Raw genomic sequence first — 7,824 nt, 5'->3', positions numbered from 1 at the left:
GGAATATAAGATCTGCCACATACCCCGCGAACAAAATGCCCGAGCTGATGCACTCTCAAAGCTAGCCAGCACCAAACCAGGGGGCAACAATAGAAGCCTCATTCAAGAAATACTACAGAACCCGTCAATCTCGGAAGCAGAAAAAGTCCTAGCTATAACAAGTCAGGATCAAGGATGGATGACCCCCATAATTAATTACCTCAAAAAAGAAACACTCCCCACAAATGAGAAGGAAGCAAAGAGGTTAAAACGGGAGGCTCAGTACTACACCATCATAAACAACACCCTATACAAAAGAGGGATTTCAATACCATTGTTAAAATGTGTGCCGACCTCTAACACAAGGGAAGTTTTAGAGGAAGTACACAGCGGTATTTGTGGCAATCATCTCGGGGCACAAGCTCTCACCAAAAAGGTACTTCGGGCGGGATTTTATTGGCCAACTCTACAAAAGGAAGCTACGGAATTTGTAAAGACATGTCCCCCATGCCAGAAACATGCCAACTTTTATATCGCCCCGCCAGAAGAACTCATCAGCGTAACTTCGCCTTGGCCATTTGCAAAATGGGGACTCGATCTTCTCGGACCCTTTCCCCAGGGATCAGGACAAGTCAAATTCCTCATAGTCGGAGTAGACTATTTTACAAAGTAGATTGAGGCAGAGCCCCTAGCCAACACCACTGCTCAAAGAAGCCGGAAATTCCTATATAGGAACATTGTCACAAGGTTCGGGGTTCCATACTCCATCACCACAAACAATGGCACTCAATTCACAGATGCAGGCTTCAGGAAATTAGTAGCCGACTTGAACATAAAGCACCAGTTCACCTCCGTCAAACATCCTCAAGCCAATGGGCAAGCTGAAGTTGCTAACAAAGTCATATTGGCTGGGTTGAAATGGAGACTGCAAGATGCGAAGGGAGCTTGGGCTGAAGAACTTCCACAGGTCCTATGGGCATATCGAACCACGCCACATTCCACCACAAACGAATCACCGTTCCGATTAGCGTACGGAGTGGAGGCAATAATCCCAGTAGAGGTCGAGGAAGGGTCGCCTAGAGTAGTCCACTACAATGAAGAAGCTAACTCGCAACTTCAAAGAGAAGAACTCGACCTACTTCCGGAAATCCAAGAAAGAGCTCGGATCAGGGAAGAAGCGCTAAAGCGCCGAATGGCTTCAAGATATAATCAAAAGGTAGTGCAAAGAGGTTTTGCGGAGAATGATCTCATCCTAATCCAAAATGATATTGGAACAACTCGACCCGGAGAAGGAAAGTTGGCAGCAAACTGGAAAGGACCCTACCGAGTCATAGAAGTACTTGGGAAGGGCTACTACAGACTGTCCGAACTCGATGGACAAGAGCTTCCCAGATCGTGGCACGCCTGCAACCTAAGAAGGTACTATAGCTAGAAAAGGTAAAAGATCTCATCATAGGATACACTCTTTTTCCTGAAAAGGTTTTTTAATGAGGCACCAAGTTGAGATCCAGATATTATCCGACTTAAAAGGATGAAAAACTCCAACATGTATATATTTGCGCTTTCTTTTGAATAAAAAATATTTTAGATATTCTACAAATTCTCAAGACGCATTAATCTGAAGCATTCATCGTCCGATTATAAAGCAACAGATCGGCAGAAAGTGAAAAACAGATTCACTGCATGATCACGATAAAAGACCAATAAAGATGAAAACACGATTCATCTAAAGGTCGACAGAAACCACCTTCTACAAATTGGTAAAGATGAACACATAATAATGCAAGAAGTTATCGAAAGTGATCCGAAAAAAAGAACCTGACGAGATCTTATGGATTACTAAATAATAACTTAAAGACTGGCCGACGTTGAGAAGTCGGACCAAGTCAAACCAAGTTATCAGCAAATCCCTGGAAAGAGGTCTGGCCAACCCTATAAAAGAAGAATTGCTATAACTTAGAAGATATCAACCTAACGAAGTCGGTCTCCTACAAAAACAAGTTATAAAAGTAATCCCTGAAAGAGACCTGACAAAGGTCCAAGAAAGAGGATTATGAAATAACTTAGAAGAGATCGACCTAACGAAGTCGGTCTCCTACAAAAACAAGTTATAAAAGTAATCCCTGAAAGAGACCTGACAAAGGTCCAAGAAAGAGGATTACGAAATAACTTAGAAGAAATCAACCTGACGAAGTCGGTCTCCTATAAAAACAAGTTATAAAAGTAATCCCTGAAAGAGACCTGACAAAGGTCCAAGAAAGAGGATTACGAAATAACTTAGAAGAGATCGACTAACGAAGTCGGTTTCCTACAAAAACAAGTTATAAAAGTAATCCCTGAAAGAGACCTGACAAAGGTCCAAGAAAGAGGATTACGAAATAACTTAGAAGAGATCGACATAAAGAAGTCGGTCTCCTACAATGGACAAGTTATAAAAGTAATCCCTAAAAGAGACCTGACAAAGGTCCAAGAAAGAGGATTACAAAAATAACTTAGAAGAAGATGACATAAAGAAGTCGACCTCCTACAAACAAAGTTATAAAAAGAGACCTAGCAAAGGTCCAAGAAAGAGGACTGCAAAAGTAATTGGAAAGAGGACCAACGTAAAGAAATCGGTTATGGATCACTAGAAATACAAGCAAAAGCGAGAAAACCGAGAAACAAGTTAGACCCACACATCCACGACCTCAAAGGATCCAACCTACAAGTAACAAGTGCTAAGACAAGCGCAAACAAGCAGGATATAAAATACAATATTATAAAGCTTTAGGGTCAGGCCCCAAGCTTGAAAGCTACTTGTTGTTTTTTAAAATAAAAGTTGCTAAACAAGCAACCAAAAGGAATATCGACAGTCAGCAAAATATTCAAACTACAAATAAAGAGTTTAAAAGCCCACAAGCCAGGCCAACTACATAAATATCCAAAGAGAAATCAGCAAAGATCGGGAGCATTCTCGGCAGCATCAGTACAAGGAGAAGGAGGGTGAGTCTGAATAGGCACAACATCCATGGTTCCATCATCCCGGTTTAGAATCTGGAAATCCGGATCAGACACAACCAGAGAAACTGAAGAGGTCGACACTTTGGCAAAAGACATAGGGGGAGGTTCAACATCATCATCATTCTGGTCATCAGGGACAATCTTACCATCCCTCACAACATTATCCAGGCTGAAGAGAGTCAGATCGGCCTCGGGAGCAATAATCTGAACCTGCTCTTTCAGGTTCTCATAGGCAGCAGTTACGCTGCCAACAAGATGACCCTGGAGCTCGGAGTAATCAGCTCGGGCGTTCTCCAACTTCTCCTTCAGACGGATTCCCTCCCAATAGGATGTGACGTAGCTGTCTTTATGCCTCAGAGCCGTGTCCTCGGCCAGCCTCACAGAAGCTGCCAGAGAAAGGGAACTCGCCTTCTCGTTCTCCATATCCTTCTCCAGCTTGGCTACCTTTACTTCAAGCTCCTCCTTCAGGCCCTTCATCCGATCAAACTCCTGTTTAGCCTCCTCCATAAAGGCTTTGGTGACATGGAGAGGAAGATTTTGAGCAGTCCGGTATAAGGCAGCCCCCATATATGCCATTCTAACACTGCTTCGAGTTATAAAGTCCAGATGGCGAAGGAGCGACACATCATTCATAGGAAGGGCACCAAAGGGACCGATTTGCTGATCTACGAACTCGATCGCATCAAAATCAGGGGCATCAAGGTTGAAAGGCTCAATTGTTTTTTGCTTCTTGTTAGGAGGAGCACCAGAAGCAGCGGCAGAAGACTGAGGAGGCTCAGCCAGACGAACCCGAGGAGTGGGGATCACCTTCCTCAACCCAAGAGAACTCGGCACGGGCGGCTTCACTTGCACTTGAGAAAATCCATCTTCGGCCGCCTTGGCCGAGATGTTTTGAGCAGTAGTTGCCTTCTTTGCCTTTTTGAAGGCCTTCATGGAATCTTTTTTTTTTGACATATTTGCAAATACAGAATCAGCCACAGTAAAGGGTTACAATCACAAGAAGAAGAAACAAAACTAAGAAACAAGTATAGAAACAAGTCAGACAAGTACCCAAAACAGTCCGAACCAAGGACAGGTCATTCAAAAATCTTTTTGTATCAAGATGGGGTGGCTCCCCCCATAAATCCTCAAGAACAACAACAAAAGCATGCTCAACCTCGTCAAGCATCTCCCATGTATAACGAGACACTCTCACATCCTTCTGCCACTCTAGAGGGAAAGCAGGCTCATCATTTTCATCAAGGAAAAAGGGGCGGACCCCCTCAACAGCACGGACTCGGAAGAAATAATTCTTAAAATCTTTAAAAGACTCATTGTACATGGCGAAAACTTTATGCCCTTGGGCCGACCTGAAAGAAACTCAGGAAGCTTTCTTTTTGGAGGAACCACCAGGCTTGGCAGAGACAAAAAGATAAAGGAAAAGAGTCTGAGAAGGTGTTACGCCTAACTCTCGGCAAAGCAGCTGAAAGATCTTGATAAAACCCCAGGAATTCGGGTGAAGCTGGGATGGGGCAATATTACACGACCACAACAGGTTGGCCTCGAAAGCAGAAAAAGGAAAAGTAATGTCTAACTGGCTGAAGAAATATTCATAAGCATAGAAGAAGGGACGTTCCCCCTCGACAGAAGTAGGAAAACAAACCCTCTCATCAGAGTCAGGAGCAACAAGCTCATAATCCCTCTCCTGGGCACCGCTACCACAAATCCTATGACGTTTTCTCAGCTCTACACAAAATTCAGCATCCATGACAGAGACACACATTAAGACAAGGGAGTCCAGCCAATCAGACATCCCCTCGGAAACTTTGGAAAATACCTCTACAATGTTATTGCGAGAAGACATGAGGCCGACTAATCCTACAAATAAGAAAAGAAGATTGGATTACTAAAAAACATCTCGGATGAGGGGCAAAACAACTCGACTAATATGATACAGGCGAACAAACAGAAAAGAAAAACCCCAAGACTCAAGCCAAAGCCCTAGGGCATCCTTTGGAGGCAGTAACAAAGCAAGGTTTCAGGAAGTTTCTACGGCTTACGTCCCGACATTCATCAAACAAGAAAAGAAGGTTTCAAATAAAACAAGGAAAGTAAAAACTTCTAAAAAGGTCATTTAAGCCACTATCTTTCTACAGTCTATCAGCAAAAAGTATAGCCAAAGCAGAGAATCATCAAAGACACAACTTTTGGTGAACCAAACAAAAACCATCATCAGAAGCACAAGCAGAAACGGCGACAATATGCAAAAACCCTAAAAAGCATCAAGCAACAAGAAAGGCGAAGAAATTCATACAAAAGACGAAGAAACTCCAGAACACGCAACAATTAGGTGCAGTAAAAGAAGCAAGATCCAAACTTTCTCCAAACAAAAATCAAACTTTCTCAAAATCAGACATAAAAATGACAGAGGAGGAAAAAATTGAACCTGGAAAATAGAAGAAAACCTCGAAAGAAAGCTGAAGAGCAAGAAGCGACAGAGCCACCCCTCGAACGGAAAAAATTCGCCGGAAGAAGACGAAGGGAGAAATCCAGAATCACTCCTTTTTCCACAGAAAGCGGTAGTAGAGCAGGCGTCGCAGGAAGAAACTGTGAAACTCCAGGGAAAAACAGAAAATGAGATAGCAGAGGGAGAGGTTACGAAGAAAAACGAAGAAGAGAAACCGTTTCTGATGGCAAAATTCAAAACAAAAACCAAAGGAAACGGGGCATTTGAAGTCAATTAATGAGGGTATTAAACTCTCGCACGTTCCCAAAGCGCTGATATAAAAGCGCGCGCTTTTAAAGGAAAACGTTCCACATTCAAAAAGACTCTACAAAGAAAGGAATCGACAAAATGCTTGAGTTCGGCTTCACTAGAGAAGGACCGAAGTCAAGGACTCGACCTCAACAAAAAGACCGAGCTCAAGCAGGGGCACTGTTCATACCCTGGGTCGAGCTATCCGACCTGGGATGATCGGAGACAAAGCGACCGACCTCTTCAGGTCAGACTATCCGACCTCTTTACAAAAGAGGTCGGCCAAATCAACAGGAAAGCCCAAAAAGGGCCCAACTCAAAGAATACGACCCAAATCCAAAGGCCGCCCAGGCCTATAGAGATAAGGGACGGTTCCGTTGAAGATAAGCTGACCTCATCCAAAGATAAGATAAGATAAGATAAGATAACTAACTTATCTTATCTAAGAAGGTCACTTCTCACCATTATAAATACACTGGAGCACCCAGGTATAACTCATACTCTGATTCTACAAAAAACCTGTTTAATACCCATGCTAACTTAAGCATCGGAGTCTCTTGCAGGTACCCCCACCCTCCGGTGACCAAGGATCAGCAGTGCAATCAGTCCAACAAGTCGGACACCACAACTCCGGCCGCCACTCACCGGCCGAACTCGTCGGCACCGACCAGCACAGAAGATCTCATCCGAGATCGACCTACAGTTTCAGGTAACCCTCGGAATAGAGGAATTATAAATAATTTCTAGAAATTTTAAGATGGAAATATTATATTCCTATGTTTGATTCAAAGTTTGAAAAGTTATTCCTAAGTAAGTTTGATTTCAGGAAATTAAAATACCATCATTTTAATTCCTACTTTGTCCTTGGGTATCTTTAATTTTCATAAAAATGAAATCTTTGTAACAAAGTAATACTTGAACCATACACACCCTAAGTCTTATGCTTTATCTGGCACTTGGTCACAGTTGTATTGATTTCATTCAATTCTCATTGCAATAAATTAATAACTTTGGAAAACAAAAAAACAATAACAGTTTTAATACTAGCCCCTTAAATATATTGGTACCCTTACAATGTGAAGTTTAAACCTTTTTGATGGATCAGTGATGTCCATAAGTGAATTGTCAATATGTTGAAATTGTAAATTAATTGTAAGCCTAAGGCATCACAATTTAAATTAATGACAGGGTTAATTAAACGTCTTGATTTGCCAACTTGCACCTTGTTAATAGATGCATACTAATATTTTTATCCGTAATTATATTATGAGAATATAAATCTTTTAAAATTATGTTAGTTTTGTTTTGATATTATAGATTATAGTACAAAAAATTTATAGAATCAAACTACTTTTACAAAAAAATTGTAGGGCACAAAAGTCTTCGTTGGCTAAGAAGACCAGGATCTTCGTGGATAAAAAATCAAATAATAAGATTTTTAGTTATTATTTTCATGTGAAAGAGTTTGATTTATTACTAATAATTAATTTTAATATTTATTATAAAAATTTGAAATGATTTAACTTGTATACTTTTGATTAGGTGTTAAGTCTGTTGCACAGATAGAAATAATTAATTTTTATACTTGTTATTTAAAAATAATATTTTTTTTCTCTATGTATATAAAAATATAATTAGATATTAGTATGAAAAAAATTATATTGATAGTTATAAAATTAACTCAAAATTAATTTTTTTTAAATGACTTGCAAAATGCCTTTGCCCTCGTATTATCATTCTTCTTCTATACAATTGATCTCTCGTCTTAGATAGTGTATACTTTTACTACCTTTTTGAAGGTATGCTTGGAGGAAAAAAACTATCCCTTTCTCTAATTTGACTTGTACAAACTGTCTTCTTATTAAAAGTTAGTCAATTAACATTTTTAGTCCGTGCATTATCATCTGAATAAACAAGTAATTTTAGTTTCTTTAATTCCCAAGACTTATTTTAAAAAAGACAGTTTCAATATCCTTTTCGACCTCACCTATTAATAATGGTGAAAAAAAATTAACATCTAATATTCTAATAACAATAACAATAATAATAATTTAACATTAATTACTCAAAGAACAACAACAATAATAATTCAATATCAAATGCTCTAATTA

This window comes from Arachis ipaensis, chromosome B07, assembly GCF_000816755.2.
Source record: "Arachis ipaensis cultivar K30076 chromosome B07, Araip1.1, whole genome shotgun sequence".
Classification (NCBI taxonomy): Eukaryota; Viridiplantae; Streptophyta; class Magnoliopsida; order Fabales; family Fabaceae; genus Arachis; species Arachis ipaensis.
The sequence above is the reverse complement of the archived record's forward strand: the minus strand, read 5'-3'. Positions refer to the sequence as shown.